The sequence below is a fragment of the Ochlerotatus camptorhynchus genome, unplaced genomic scaffold (assembly GCF_037179485.1).
Source record: "Ochlerotatus camptorhynchus isolate MF236.1 unplaced genomic scaffold, CSIRO-AGI_Acam_v1.1 ptg000004l, whole genome shotgun sequence".
Taxonomy (NCBI): Eukaryota; Metazoa; Arthropoda; class Insecta; order Diptera; family Culicidae; genus Ochlerotatus; species Ochlerotatus camptorhynchus.
The window spans coordinates 1,333,521-1,349,015 of NW_027040496.1; the positions used below are offsets into that span (position 1 = coordinate 1,333,521).

The 15,495-nt window shown below is 42.0% G+C and overlaps 2 protein-coding genes across 2 annotated transcripts in view; one reads left to right on the forward strand and one right to left on the reverse strand.

The window, feature by feature from the left end:
• The window catches only part of LOC135714370 (8-oxo-dGDP phosphatase NUDT18-like), a 249,672-nt gene extending 239,180 nt beyond the window's left edge, over positions 1-10,492 (reverse strand). The window contains exon 1 of the mRNA XM_065237751.1: positions 10,486-10,492. The gene's annotated coding sequence lies outside the window, so the exon portion shown is untranslated. The remainder of the gene's footprint in view (positions 1-10,485) is intronic.
• Positions 1-15,495, forward strand: part of Dh44 (diuretic hormone 44) — a 145,254-nt gene that overhangs the window by 16,613 nt on the left and 113,146 nt on the right. The gene's annotated exons all lie outside the window — the stretch shown is intronic.

The following is a 15,495-nucleotide window of genomic DNA, read 5'->3' on the forward strand; positions in this document are numbered from 1 at the left end:
GGTGTACAATTTAGCACACTAAGCACCACTATGCAATAAGCTTAAATTGCGAGGAAGAAGAAAAAAAAAGAAGAAGAAGAAGAAGAAGAAGGACACTTCGAAATTGACCAAAATCGTAGAACATCAACTATATTAGTACAAATTTTGAACTATTTTTCCACAAATAATTTTGATTGGCTTTTATGCAGAAAACATATTTTTTTAGTCCAGAAAATTGTTTCTTTGCGCAAATTACATAAATATTGCGTGATAGAAAAGTTCACATATTTTCCTTAAAGTTTATGTTTAACGATTTTGGTCAAAATTGTGTCTAATTAAGAAAAGTTAGAATTTTTGATAAGCTTTCAAATAAACAAAAGTTTTGAAATTTAATAATGCACTTTTTAGTTTTCAATAGTTTATTTGTGATTTTTTTTTAGTGTGAAAAGGCAATCCAGTTTTTTACAACTTTGTCTCAGAGGTCATTTTGATTAGATAGGGTAGAGCGCTACTTCGTCGTAATCGCCCATTTCCGTTCTATCGATCAGAAAACTTCAATAATATCAATGACTTCACCGTTTACAAATCAAAAATAGGTTTGTTCCGATGCGTTAGTTCATTAGCTACAACATAAATCCTGTTAGAGCCCATTGTATGAATATTTACGCTCATTGTTTTCAAAACAAAAGAAGTGCTCCTAGCGAATCCCCTTTTTCTACGTTTATCCGTAGGACGAAGAAAATCTAATGGCATTTCAATGCATTTGGAAGGAATTGAAACTCGTAGAACGAATTTAGAATCAAGAAGCAGTATTAGATTTTAAACAATATCTCAACAATTTGTGACTCTTTATCAAATCTAACGGTACGTATGGAACGGTGAATAAATTTAGAAGTCATCTTTGACAGAAATATTCCATTTTCAATTAAAACTCGTTCAGAAATGAGAGGTAAAGTGCGCGTTGTGCTTAGTAGGACGGAAATTAGATCAAAAACCCTACGCCGTTTTCGTGCTGTGATTTATTCAAAAAAAAATCATTTTTTTTTTTCGAAAAAAAATTCGGTTTTCAGCATGCAAAATAAAATTCCGTATTTTTTTTTTGCGACATCTGTTGTAAAAATCTACCATACATTTATTCTATTAAGTTTTGAGAATATATAATGAAATCTTTTGTGTTTAGCATGGGGAATAGATGCTCTAGTTTGTGATGCATCTGTTATAACCACCATTTCAATTCTAACTAAATGTGTCCTCGAGGGCGAATGAATGATGTAAACTAGTTGTCAAACTATCCAATTCAAATCCAAAGCTTTGGAGTCCCTTCAGGTCAAGTTAATTGAAATATAACAACAAATGTACCACATTGATCAATGGAAATACAAGTAATTATACTACTACTTCTCATCGTCAAAAGACAAAGGGTGCCGAGCCTATCCATTAAATTGCCTCAAAATGAGTGACTACATCAACAAGTAGAACAAAACCTTAATTTTAAAGATCCATATAAATAATTCTTAGAAATCACTTGGATATAAAATCAACTCTACGCGTTCCACTTGTTACACACATCATTCGCTGCCAGACTGTTGAGCAGTTCAGTCGATTTGAATTCTCTCTAGTTTCGTTCGTTCGTTCGCAAGTCGAATTAGCTCCGCGTTGTGTAGTGACGCTCTCGCTGACCCAGCCATGGGTAAGAAATCGCGCGGTAACGCGAGTGCCGGTTTACCGGGAAAACAGACTCTCCCAGGAGACGGCGCGACCACCGAGCCAGCCCAGAAGAAGCAGAAGAAAACCCCATTGCCCATCCCGACAGGCGTTGCGGACCCGCAGCCGGGGCCTCCCGGAACTAAACGACCCAGACCTGAAGACAGCAGCGCCACCGTATCAGCAGCAAAAAAGCTGCTGAGCAACAATCCGTTCTCCGCCCTGCAGAACGGAGCCCAGCCACAGTCGGACCCTGAGACGGTGCCGAAAAAAGTTAAGTTGCCACCCTTCTATGTGAAGGGCTTCCCTCCCGGGCTATGGGAGCAGCTGGATTTCTACATTAAGCAGGGCCTTCGCTGCACCATTCAACGGTGCACGGAAGGCTACAAACTGATGGTCCCGGCCGAAAAACACTTCAACGCAGTTCAGGCCCTCTTGGACAGAATGAAGCTGGAGTACTTCTCCCACGACATCGAGGCCACCAAGCCGCTGAAAGTGGTGCTGCGCGGGCTCCACGACATGGACACCACCACCTTAATGGACGAGATTAAGGCGAACGGCCTCAAGCCGGTCGAAGTCCACAAGATGACCCGCAGCAAGGCCATCAAGTATCGTGACCAGCTCTACCTGGTCCATCTGGAGAAGAACTCCACAACCGTGACGGATCTCCAGACTACACGCACACTGTTCCACATCGTAGTGAAGTGGGAGCGGTATAAACCCACCCACCGTGGCGTCACTCAGTGCTCGAACTGCCTATTGTTCGGGCACGGCACCAGGAATTGCCGCATGGCCAGCCGCTGCATCAAATGCGGCAAAAACCACAAGATCGACAACTGCGACAGCATCGAGGAAGCCACTCCCACATGCGCCAACTGCGGTGCCGCCCACAAGGCCACGAGTAAGGCCTGTCCGAAGCGGGCCGAATACGCCGAGATCCGGAAGAAGGCCTCGTCCAACAGCCAGCCCGGTCGCAAGAAGGTTCCAGAAAACAACGCGCAGAACTTTCCTCCGTTATCACCGGTCCAACCACGGCCAATTCCAGTGTTGCCGCCGCTCCCGCTCAACCAACAGTTGGCTGCTGCCCAGTTGGCTGCCGCTGCAGTACCCGGTCAAGCCTCCGGGCCATCGACGGATCCCCCTGCTCCGGGATTGGCCGGTACAACCGGTGAAGCTACAGACGATTCTCCGCTGTCAACGGATGAGATCGTCACACTGTTGGCCCAGGCCATCATCATCAAGCGCACCTGCGCAACAAGAACACAACAGCTCCAAGCTATCATCTCCTTCGTCGCTAATTATGGACCGTGAACCCATAAAGATCGCCAACTGGAACGCTCGCTCCGTAGGGGCGAAAAACATTGAGCTTGCAGACTTCCTCCGCAAGCACGACATCGACGTGGGCCTTCTCACCGAGACCCACCTCAAGACCGGTGACAGCTTCTGGCTGCCCGACCACAGCATTGTCCGGCTTGATCGCACCAGCTCCAGGGGGGGCGGTGTCGCGGTCATCATCAAGAAAGGCATCAAGTACTGCACCCTACCCCACTACCGCACTTCCATCATCGAGGCCGTCGGCGTTGAGGTGGAAACATCGCCCGGAAACGTCCGGTTCATCGTTGTCTACTGCCCCCGGCAATGTACCGTTAGCAATGGTACAGCACAGCAGTTCAAGAACGACCTTGCCATCATAACCCACACCAATGCCCGCTTTGTAATCGGAGGGGACCTGAACGCCCGGCACGAGGCCTGGCGGAACTACCAGCAGAACCAGAACGGCCGCCTGCTATTCGACCATTCCCAGCATGGTCTCTATTCCGTCTGGTTTCCGGACGGACCAACCTTCACATCACCGACGGGCAACCCATCGACGCTGGACCTGTTCTTGGCAAACACCAGATTAGCCAAGCCGGTTGCCGTCAACGACCTGAGTTCGGACCACCAACCGGTGCTGACCGAGCTGGGCTACAACGTGGCCCCTGCACCGTGCCAGCGGAAGGACTACCATCGAGTCAACTGGGTCCAGTTTCGACGCGTGGTCGACCGCCACATCGACGACAACCCACCGCTCGACACAGTGGATGACATCGACCGGGCCCTGGAGGGTCTCCATCAAGCCATATCCGTGGCTGACGAAGAGTGCGTTCGACGAGTTCCTGTGAGGGGTAAGTTTCAAGCAATTGATTCCCACACCAAACTCTTGATTCGGCTCAGAAATGTTCGTAGACGCCAGTTTCAGCGGACTGGGGATCTGCAGCGTAAATACGAAATGGTCGATCTGAATCGGCAGATCGCTTCCAGAATGGTCTCAATCCGGAACGAGAGTTTCGGGCGGCTCGTTCAGAACCTGGACGACCGTTCCAGACCATTCTGGAAGGTTGCCAAGGTGCTGAAGTCTCACCCCAAGCCCATTCCACCACTTAGAGTCAATGACGAACGGCTTATCACCAACGAAGAGAAGGCCAATGCGATTGGGGAGCACATTGCCCAGTCGCATTTGCTTGGCTCTACAATCCCAAGTCCACTCGAGAACCAGGTTGTGCAGTGCGTCCAGACGTTAGATGCCTCCCCTTGTGCCGTCCCTCCAGAAGAACGGATTACAGAGGAACAAATTTGCTCAGCGCTGAAACACAGTACGAACATGAAGGCTCCCGGGTTTGACGGAATATTCAACCTAGAGTTGAAAAATCTCAGCGCGAGGGTGCACTCGCTGCTGGCTGCCATCCTCAACAGATGCTTGGAGCTGCACTACTTTCCAAGCATCTGGAAGGTGGCAAAAATCATCCCGATCCGCAAACCTGGGAAAGACCCTTCACTACCGTCAAGCTACAGACCGATTAGCCTGCTCTCAGCGCTGAGCAAGCTGTTCGAAAAATTGATCCTCAGCCGACTAAACAAGTTTGTGGAGGAACATGACATTCTTCTTCCGGAACAGTTCGGGTTCCGCAAGGGGCATTCCACCAATCATCAGCTAGTGCGGGTGATGAATAACATCCGAAGTAACAAAGCTGTATCCAAGTCCACAGCCATGGCCTTGTTAGACGTCGAAAAGGCGTTTGACAATGTCTGGCACGACGGACTTATATACAAGCTTTGTAACTCCAACTTTCCACCATACCTTGTGAAAATCACCCGTAACTATCTCCAGCAAAGGTCGTTCAGGGTGTCGTTGAATAGTTCCCTTTCGGGACAATTTCCGATCCCAGCAGGTGTTCCGCAAGGGAGTCTGCTGGGACCACTGCTTTACAGCATCTACACGTCGGACATCCCTCCTCTAGGAGACGGTTGCGTGTTCTTTCTGTTCGCAGATGACACCGCGATAGCCGTCAAGGGTAGGATGCCTCGTGAAATTACGAACAAGCTCCAACGATGCCTTGACACCTTTACTGATTATGCCACCACGTGGAAAATCAAAATCAACGCCTCGAAAACCCAAGCGATCATGTTCCTTTACAGACAATCATTAAAACTTAAACCGTCTCCCTCCTGTACCGTAATAATGGATGGTACAAGGGTCGAGTGGTCCACTGATGTTACTTATCTCGGGATGTTGTTCGATGAGAAGCTCCTGTTCCGCTCGCACATAGAGAAAACCCTAGTTAAGTGCTCCGCCTTGGTTAGGTGTTTGTATCCGCTCATTTGCCGCAGATCCCGCCTCTCAAGGCAAAACAAACTGGCTGTTTACAAACAGATCATAGCCCCCGCGATCTTCTATGCCGCCCCGGTGTGGGAATCGTGCGCTCAGACCCACAGGAACAAAATCCAGGTTGCACAGAATAGAGTGTTGAGGATGATCCTAGATCGTCCATTCGACACAAGAATAGCAGACCTCCATCAAGAGGCAGAAATTCCCAAAGTAGATTCCAAAATTGATGATATGACAACTAAATTTATTCAAAAATGCAATCTTTCTGAACATGCTTTAATAAGCAATTTGTACATAGTAGGTTAAGTGTATATAGTAGAGTAGGTTAGTTTTAAGCTGTAAATAGTAGTATTAAGTAGTTTCTCTTCAAATTCTAAAAACAAAACAAACCAATCCCACCAAGGTGGTCGACCGTGTACTAAGTCTAGGACTAATTCTGTAAAACAAATTTTGAATTTTGCCCATACCTAAAGATGAAGAAAGCAATTAAATCACTTAGTAAAAATTTATATGGTAATCGTCCAAGTTAAACTAAAAATAAAGATCATTTAAACAATCCACTTGTTACTTCCCATTACAATGAAAGCAACAACAACAAAATCAGTCCCGCAGACCATTTAATTCACAAAAATATATCATCTTCTGGAGTCATTTGCTGACTTGCTTCCCTCCGGCTTAGTGACAGTATTGTTGTGACCACATCTAGAAACAGAAAAAAAACGAAAAAAAGGGAAAACCAACAACCGCAAATAATGTGCCTTTTGCCACCACTGTATTTTTTGCTCGCCTACTGTTTTTCAGCTTGCAAAACATTTTCCCTCCCTTGTCAACGAGGAGATTACACAAGTGATGCTAATCTTTTAATGCCTTTTTCATGGAAGCCGAGACAAACCGGATGGGTGGCCTGGGAGGACGACTTCTTGATTTTGTTTCTCTAGAAAATACATCTAAAAGCATCTATCCGGTACATTTAGTAGAATTTTCCTAGTAGCAACGAGATTCATATCATAAAATTACTGCTTAAGACGTTAAGAGATGCTTGACATTAGGATAGGATGCACTTATTTTGCGCGTACTTGTGTTTACCTTCATCATGGGACTCCATTTAGAACAGAGTATGACAGAATACACCCTAACTACACATCCGTCATCACTTGAACCCTTTTCCCAACATGATGCTGACAGAACTCCAGTAATCAATTTTATCTTCAACATTCACTCCTACACGCAACACCAAGTTCTAGGCATATCTAGTCGCGCGCCGTAAACCGACCGACAATCCAACACTACACGTGAACCGAGCAAGGATATCAAGTCAACCGAGAGATAAATCTTCATTTAGCATAATCAATATGTAAACACTCCGGTGGTATCCGGTTTAACCGCTAACCGATTATCAGTCTGGTTCGGCACATTACATACAGCATGCACGAGTGATTATACTCTAGATTTAGGGCTTAATGCAACAGCACTACTTGTGGTTTTAGATAATTTGAGGTTTAGCGTGCGGCTTGAACGTCCATGTCCATGCACAACATTACTGATGAGAAAAATATCAACGATATGGGCATTATTTCAACACTTAGGTAAACCAAAGATTTTGCCATTGGAAGGATGCTTTAATATCTAGCTTGGTTTCAGGTGGATTCTAGTGAAATGTTGCATAATGTCACCACAAGAATTTAAAATCTTTAGCAATCATAATTATGATTAGCACTATAATCGGTGATAATCCGCTGCTTCTACATCCATTATGCCCGTGTTTCATCGCATGCAAAATTATACATCGAAACGCTCTTCTTCTCACCAGCAGCAGTAGCGGTTGAGCTTATTTATGTTCAGCCACTTCGCGTCAAAGAAATCTATGCGCTGTAAAAGCTGTGGCATCATTCTACCACCCCCTCTTCAATTCCTGTGGAACTGTGAGAAAGGCTGACGGAGAACGTACCCTAATCTAATAATACTGATTGTGGGGTTGTAAATTAATTTGCCACAAAATCTGACGTTGGTTTTTCGGGTTGTTCCTACGGTCGAATGAAGGTAATAAAATCCCCCTACTCGGTTATCCCGCTGGGAAGAAATCGAATTCCAGCCTTTTTCGGCACCTGCTGCGTTCGTTGTGGTGGAAAATTTAGAAACTGAGATCGCATATCCATGCCTTGTGTGATGTAGTTTATGTTGTTAAATGATGCACTAAATCCAAGCAACAAATACAGTTAATTTTCAAAAATTCAAAAGCAGTTTTTTTCGTTCAAAATCAAAATTGCGTCCATGAAAATATGTTCATTGCTATGCTCATTGGGTCGATAGGTATGGTCCAGGTGTGGGAGCATTGCTATTCAGTATGGAAAACAAGATCGACGAAAAACAAGATCGATGAAATAGAAATTAACGAAACAAAAATGACTTTTTTTTTTAATTCATGACTTTTGAACCACTGAGCCGATTCCAAAGATCAAAATATCAAATGATAGGTCTTAAAAACCACTTTTTATAAAAAAAATATAATTTTAGTAAAAAATTGATTTTGTATTGAAAAACATTGATTGTATTTGTTTTTATGGTTTGTACACAGAGGTCGCAATATGTTTTTATATTTTTCCTTGAAAATTTAGGCTCATGTGTTAAATATCAAAAACTCAAAAACACTGATCTAAAAGCAGCGTTTGATACGATCAACCATGTCATTATGTTGGCAAAGCTATCCAAACTCGGTGCGTCGGACCGTTTGACTTCGTGGTTGTGTTCCTACTTGACTGACAGGTCTCTGCGAGTGAAACTCGATTCCAGTACTTCCTCGTATTTCATGAACTCGTCAGGTGTACCACAGGGTAGCAATCTTGGCCCGTTGCTGTTTGTGTTGTACATCAACGACGCACTTCTTCTACTTGGAGATGGCTGTAAGCTTACATATGCCGATGACCTAAAGCTGTACTTCGTGGTGCGGACTGCTGAGGATTGCATTCGTCTTCAATCGGTATTGGATCTGTTCGTTGATTGGTGTCGTCGGAATAAGCTTACCCTCAGCATTCCTAAATGTATGGTAATGTCGTATTACCGCATCAGGCAGCCGATTGTTTTTGACTATGCCATCAACGGTGTGGTTCTTCAAAGAACCGACCAGTTCAGCGATCTTGGTTTTCTACTGGACCATAAGTTGACGTTCAACCTCCACCGCTCTGCTCTGATCACAAAGGCGAATCGCCAGCTAGGTTTTGTGTCGAAAATATCGAAGGACTTCATTGACCCACACTGCCTGAAAGCTCTCTATTGCTCACTTGTGCGACCAATCCTGGAAAATGCCTCCTTGGTCTGGTTTCCTCATCAGTTGACTTAGAGCTTGAGGATCGAAAGTGTTCAGCGCAAGTTTATCAGGATAGCATTACGTAATCTACCATGGCGTGATCCGCAAAATCTCCCGCCGTATTCTGATCGCTGCAATCTGCTGAGCTTGGATACTCTGGAATGCCGACGGAAAAATCAGCAAGCAGTTTTTGTTGCCAAGCTATTGAATGGTGAGGTCGACTGCTCGAGGCTTCTCTCGCTGTTGGATATCCGAGTACCACCGAGAACATTACGAAGTGGTGCCCTTCTCCAACCGCGGTACCATCAAACGGCGTTCGGTTACAACGAACCACTAACAACTATGATGCGTACGTTTACGGCTGTCGAAGAATTATTCGAATTTGGGGAATCTTCATCTCGCTTTTTGGCACGGATTAGAAACACTTGAATTGTTTTAGCTTTAAGGTTGTTTCATGTAGACAATAGTCCGATGAATAAAATTAAATAATAATAATAATGTTTTTTTTTCGTATATGAGTTATTTTTTTATGAAGATCAAGTTTTGGGTTTTCGCTAGCAACCCAATTTCATTACTTCATTATGATGATCATTTCTCCTTCACTTTACTTAAATCTTTGGTTATTATTAGGTAGGTAGGTTCCGATCGTTTTAGTTTCATTTTTATACCTGTGACCTTGATATTTTAACCTATGGGATCAGTCTTTAGTCTGAATGACTCTGATGAAGACTGCACATTGTAGTCAAAATCTGTCATGGGTACCAAAATAAATTAAGTGGAATTAAATGGTTTTGCTGTTTTATTTAAGCATTCAGATAACAACCCTATTGCATTACTTCACCCATTTGTAATCTATTTTAAAGAAGAAGATAACATTAATCATTTTTGTAATGTAGTAATTGCAGAAGATTTACGCCATGACAAGGGGTGTTCAACTCTGCACATTTCAATGTGTGCCGAGTACATTATCTGTGCCGAAAGCTGGGTCAAGCGTTGTGCCGAACGTACCGAAGTATGGCCATCAAGGTATCAGTCTCAGTATTCCATGAGTTTAGCATCCCTGCAGGTATGACTTTTAAGATTTATTTGTTTACAGTTTCAAGTTCTCGCATATGAAAAACAAAAAAATATGAGAACATAAATTTCAAGATAAATTTCAATATTAAACGAATTCGTTGCCAGTCATTCGCTAAAAGGAGGTGACACTCGAAATGCAGCCCCTCCGTTAGAAAAAGAAGTGTGACTGATGACAGAAGCTGGAGCAGGAGAACAAAGTTATGAACCGTTCGTCGGTGGAAGATTCTATGCATTTTCATCCTGCTACTCGGGAAATGATACAATCTAAAAAACAGGAAGTAAAGACTCGACCTAAAATATCGGCGACAGTAGACTGCAGTAACTTCCCAGTTTCAGTAGCCGTGGTTGGGTACTGAATTCGTCTGAAAAGGCCTCATTTTTTATGGTAGAGTAAACTACTTCGTTCATGGTATAAAACTTTTGAACAGGAGACTCAGGAAACCACTGAGATTAGTCATTTACGAAACAATCCGCATCGTGCTCTCTTGCCGTACGGATCTATTTGCTTTTTGCTGAAGGAAGTGTTACTACTACCTAAAGCTACAACAAATTTAAACAGCACTTGTCAGTGCTCAACCTGTCAAATTTCTACCTTGTTTATCTATTATTCCTCTTCGATCCTTGTTTGGACCCTACCTGAGGTAATTCTTCTTGGATATCGATTTGGAAAATTCCATTTCGATCCTTCAGATTCTTATAGTAATCTGCTTGGAAGTCGATTTGGATAAAAATTTACTGCCGCCATGGCGCCTAAACGCTAAAAAAAGGGGCAAACTCTTGATCCCCCTTCTGATGAAATTAATTTGAGTAATAAATTTGATTTGCTCACGGATGATGAGAATGATCCATCATCTAAGAAAATTCTAGTAAACTTTCCCGGCTTAATGCCAAGAAGGAAAAGATTCCCCCTATTGTGATAACCACTTCCGATTTCCATGCTCTTCGCATGGAACTTTTGAACTTCGTGAAAGTTAAGTTTTCACTACAAATTGGACGTCGGGGTGAATGCCGTGTATTGGCTGAAACCTTCGACGGATTTAAATGTCTTCTCATGTATCTTACTGAGAAGCAGCACAAAGGACTGCCCAGTGGTGAATCCCTGGATCATGAACTGGCAAAATTACTTGGAGTTGTGCCACTCCAAATAATCAAAATGAAAATGAAATCCCGTCCTGGCGATTCGCGCAACGGGATTTCTAATGATTTTTATTTAGTTCACTTCAAGTCTAGTGAACTAAACAACCTTAAGGCCTTAGAAAAAGCTAGCCTTATGCTCCATGTCCGAGTGAAGTGGGAACACTTCAGGAAGACTGGAGGAAATTTCAAAAACCCTCACTCAGTGCCGTAAGTGCCAGGGATGGGGTCACGAAACTAAAAATTGCTACATGTCAGCTAAATGCATGAATTGTGGTGATTCCTCTAACGCAAAGGACGACTGTCCTGTGAAGGAAGATCCTAAGAAATTTAAATGTTCAAATTGTGGTGAAAACCACAAATCCAATTTTTGGAAATGTAAGACTCGCAAAGCGATCCTTCAATCTCGTTCTAAGCTACAGGTAGGAAACGTTCCACGTTTCCGACCAGGTACAAATTACTCTGCTGTTAACAACGGTCAGCGAGGAACAAATTCTACATTCGTACCCGTAAGTACAAATATCACCCCTGCTTCAATTTTTTCACCTATGCCTACTCCCCTCGCTGCTAACAATGTTCAGCGAGTTAATGGAGCTACCCATGCTGCTATTGCAGCGGGTAGAAATCAAAATACTAGCCAACGTAATTCTAACGGAAATTTTGACAATTTTGACTTAGGAAGCATGACTCCCCCTTAAATGGAATTTTTACAGAAATCATTAATTGATATGATTTCTGATATGCTTAAATCTAACTCCATGTTTGATGCTATTCAAACTGGAGAAAAATTTGCAAACAATATTGTCATGACTTTAAAATTCAGTAATGGATTTTTAAGCATTAAATATTTTAAATTGGAATGCTCGATCTATTAAAGATAATGAAGACGAGCTATTTAACTTTTTGAGAGTTCATAACGTGCATATTGCCGTTATAACTGAAACGTTCCTTAAACCTGATCATAAGGTTAAGAAGCACGCAAATTATTTCATTTATAGAAATGATCGTCTTGATGGACCCTGTGGTGGCGTTGCCATCATTGTTCATACACGAATCAAACATAAAATGCTTTCTTCATTTGAAACCAAAGTTTTTGGAACTTTGGGAGTTTCTGTTGAAACAAAATTTGGACAACTTACGTTTATAGCTGCCTATTTGCCATTTCAATGCGTAGGCCAGCAAAAGAATTTTCTCAAGGGTGACCTTGAGAAACTTACCCGTCATAGGTCTAAATTCTTCATTATTGGAGATTTTAATGCAAAACACCGCTCATGGAATAATGCTCAAAGCAATTCCAATGGTAATATTCTGTTTGATGATTGTTCTGCAGGTTATTACACTATTCAATATCCAAACAGCCCAACATGCTTTTCTTCAGCAAGAGATCCCTCAACTATTGATTTGGTCTTAACTGATTCATGTCAACTTTGTAGCCCATGCTGACTTAGGTTCTGATCACCTTCCAGAAACTTTTGAAATATCCCAAGAAATAATTTCCAATCCCAACAGCTCTACTTTCAATTACCATAGAGCTGATTGGGAACAATATCGAACAATTATGGAATATAACTTCGATCCAAACATTCCTTTGCAAACCAAAATGCGAGGTTAAATTCGATACAATTATAATAGACGACGATCTTCAGCTCTTGATCCGTCTTAAAAATGTCCGTAGGAGACAATATCAAAGAACACGCGATCCTGCCATGAAAGTTTTTTTATTTTTTTTTCCGTCGATCTTGTTTTTCGTGCTGAGCACCAATGCTACCGACGTGCCAGAAAGGCAGCTCCCACACCTGGACCCTACCTATCGACTCATCAACTCATGAACCGGGGACCAACGGCTTTACTTCCCATCCGAAGGAAGGCGTGATCAGAGATGTTATGCCTCAGAACATCCCGGCGGCGCCGACTGGGATTGAACCCTGGCCTGTTGGGGTGAGAGGTAATCACGCTTACCACTACACCACCGGCACCGTTTGCCATGAAAGTTATCTGGCGGGATTTGCAAAAAACAAATTATAAAGCGATTCTCTCCCCTGAGGAACAAAACTTTTGAAAATAATGTTTTTAAGTTAGACCCGAGTTCCAAACACTTTTGGAAACTCACAAAAAATTTGAAAAAACCTCAAAAGCCTATTCCAGCGCTTAAAGAAGGTGGTAAAATTTTGATCACAAATTTGGAAAAAGCTCAGAAACTTTGCTAAGCAATTCGAGAGTTCCCATAATTTCAGTTTGGGTCTTACTAGTCCTATTGAGAATCAGGTTGCTCGGGATTTTCTGAATATTTTCTCTCGGGAAAATATTTTTGATGATTCCTGGGGGACTGATTTGGACGAAGTAAGGTCTATAACTAAAAAGTTTCATAATATGAAAGCTCGAAGTGATGATGGAATTTTCTATATCCTCATCAAAAAATCCTAGAGAGTACCTTGTCTTTCTTGGTAAAATTGTTTAGCAGATGTTTCCATTTGGCATACTTTCCTGATAAATGGAAAAATGCAAAAGTTGTTCCAATTTTGAAGCCGGATAAAAATCCAGCTGAAGCTTCTAGCTACCGTCTAATAAGTTTGCTTTCTTCAATAAGTAAATTTTTGAAAAGATAATTTTAAATAGAATGATGCTTCACATCAATACGAACTCAATTTTTACAGATGAGCAGTTTGGATTTCGCCATGGGCATTCAACTACTCATCAACTCTTAAGAGTAACCAATTTAATTCATTCAAACAAATCTGAAGGCCACTCAACTGGAGTTGCTCTTCTATATATAAATTGAACAAGTTTAATTTTCCACTCTATATTATGAAATTAGTTCAAAATTATTGAACTGACAGAACTCTGCAGGTAAATTATCAAAATTCCAAATCTAATCGACTACCTGTTAGAGCAGGAGTTCCTCAGGGTAGCATTCTTGGGCCTATATTGTATAACATTTTCCCTTCTGACCTCCCTGATTTGCCTCAGGGTTGCCACAAATCTTTGTTCGCTGATGACACAAGCATTTCCGCTAAAGGAAGAAGTCTTCATGTTATTTGCAGCAGACTGCAGAAAAGTTTATATATTTTCTCTTGTTATTTACAAAAAATGGAAAATTTCTCCCAACGCTTCCAAAACTCAACTTATAATATTTCCACATACTAGAGCTTCCTTTTTGAAACCTAGTAGTAGTCACATAGTCACTATGAACAGAGCTCCAATTTCCTGGTCGAAGCTCCCCTTCTTTATCATCATGGCTCTCAAATTTTTACTTTTTATACGTGTATCCACATCTCCCATCGAATAATTTCCAACAGAATCCAAATATCGGTCCAGGATCTTACTGGTGCAGTCGTTTGATGACTATCACTTCCTTGTATCTGCTTGTTGTTCCTTCATATTTCATATCCTTTCTTGGTCATGCTGGAATCGCATATTAGTCTTCCTGAATCTGCTGGTGGTTCCAATTGCGTTCAATAATACCGTGAGTCAGATTTTCTCCGTAATCTAATTTTACAATTCTGTTAGCAGCATCTTTCTTATTATTGCTGTTGTCGTCAGTGAATACGGGATGTACTGACTCCACCAGCCTCCACAGTTCGGCAGGATTGTTTGGCACCGGGCTGTTGTTGAGATCGTACATGAGCCCTGCAATCGTAACTGAAATTTATAATTCTCCTTACCCATACAATTGGCGCCAGGGTTACTTCCACTCACTTCGCTATTAAAAATGTTTGTCGGAATTATGGAATAATTGGATGCTATAATGAAAGTTTGTACTTGTCAGAAACAAGAAGAGGTTGGAAGGTATGTATTTGACACATAAAACCTGTCAATTTCGCTTTCAGTGCGTCACAGTCAGCGAATTTATGACTCGTAAGCGTTCACTCAGAGTGAGCGCTCACGAGTCGTAAAATCGCTGATTGTGACGCACTGAAAGCAATAATGACAGGTTTTATGTGTCAAACATCTAGTTTACAACATTATCTTGTGACTTACAACTACTAGCTATCATTATAATACCTAATGATTTCATAATTCCGAAAAATAATGTTTTATAGGAAGTGAGTGGAAGCAAGCCTGATTGGCGCTCGGTCCGGATTCTATGGCTATCTGGAGCCATACGTTACGTTATGTATTCAAGCCCATTTTACGGCTTATTCGTTTGGGCTTCCTCAAAAACAAAAATTCTTTCGAAACTATGAACATCTCTCAAAAGCCGTGTGGACTTTCCGTAGAGGTTTTTTCCGCAAAAGGCATAAGGACATGGAGTGTCTCGTCAATTATACAATATCTTATTATTATTGAGGACCATTTAGCTGGAAAAACGACAAAAAAATGCAGTGGCACTGTCAACAAAATTTACCTTTTCCCCTTACTTTGAAGTATTGAATATTATATTTTGTATCACACTTGCCTTCGTGTGCCATGTATGACGTGCCGATCAGTGTTACAATGTGTTTCGGCACAGTGTGCAGAGTTGATTACCCCTTGCGCCATGATGCTATTATATAATATCAGTTAACTTGTTTATTTAAAAAATGATTGCTTTTCTACGTTCAGGACAGCGGTTAATTGTGAATAAAATTCATTTCATGTCACTTTTACTAATATAAATATGGAATGCATGCATGCAAAAAAGGATTTTGAAAATTTTGATGAGACTTGTGAT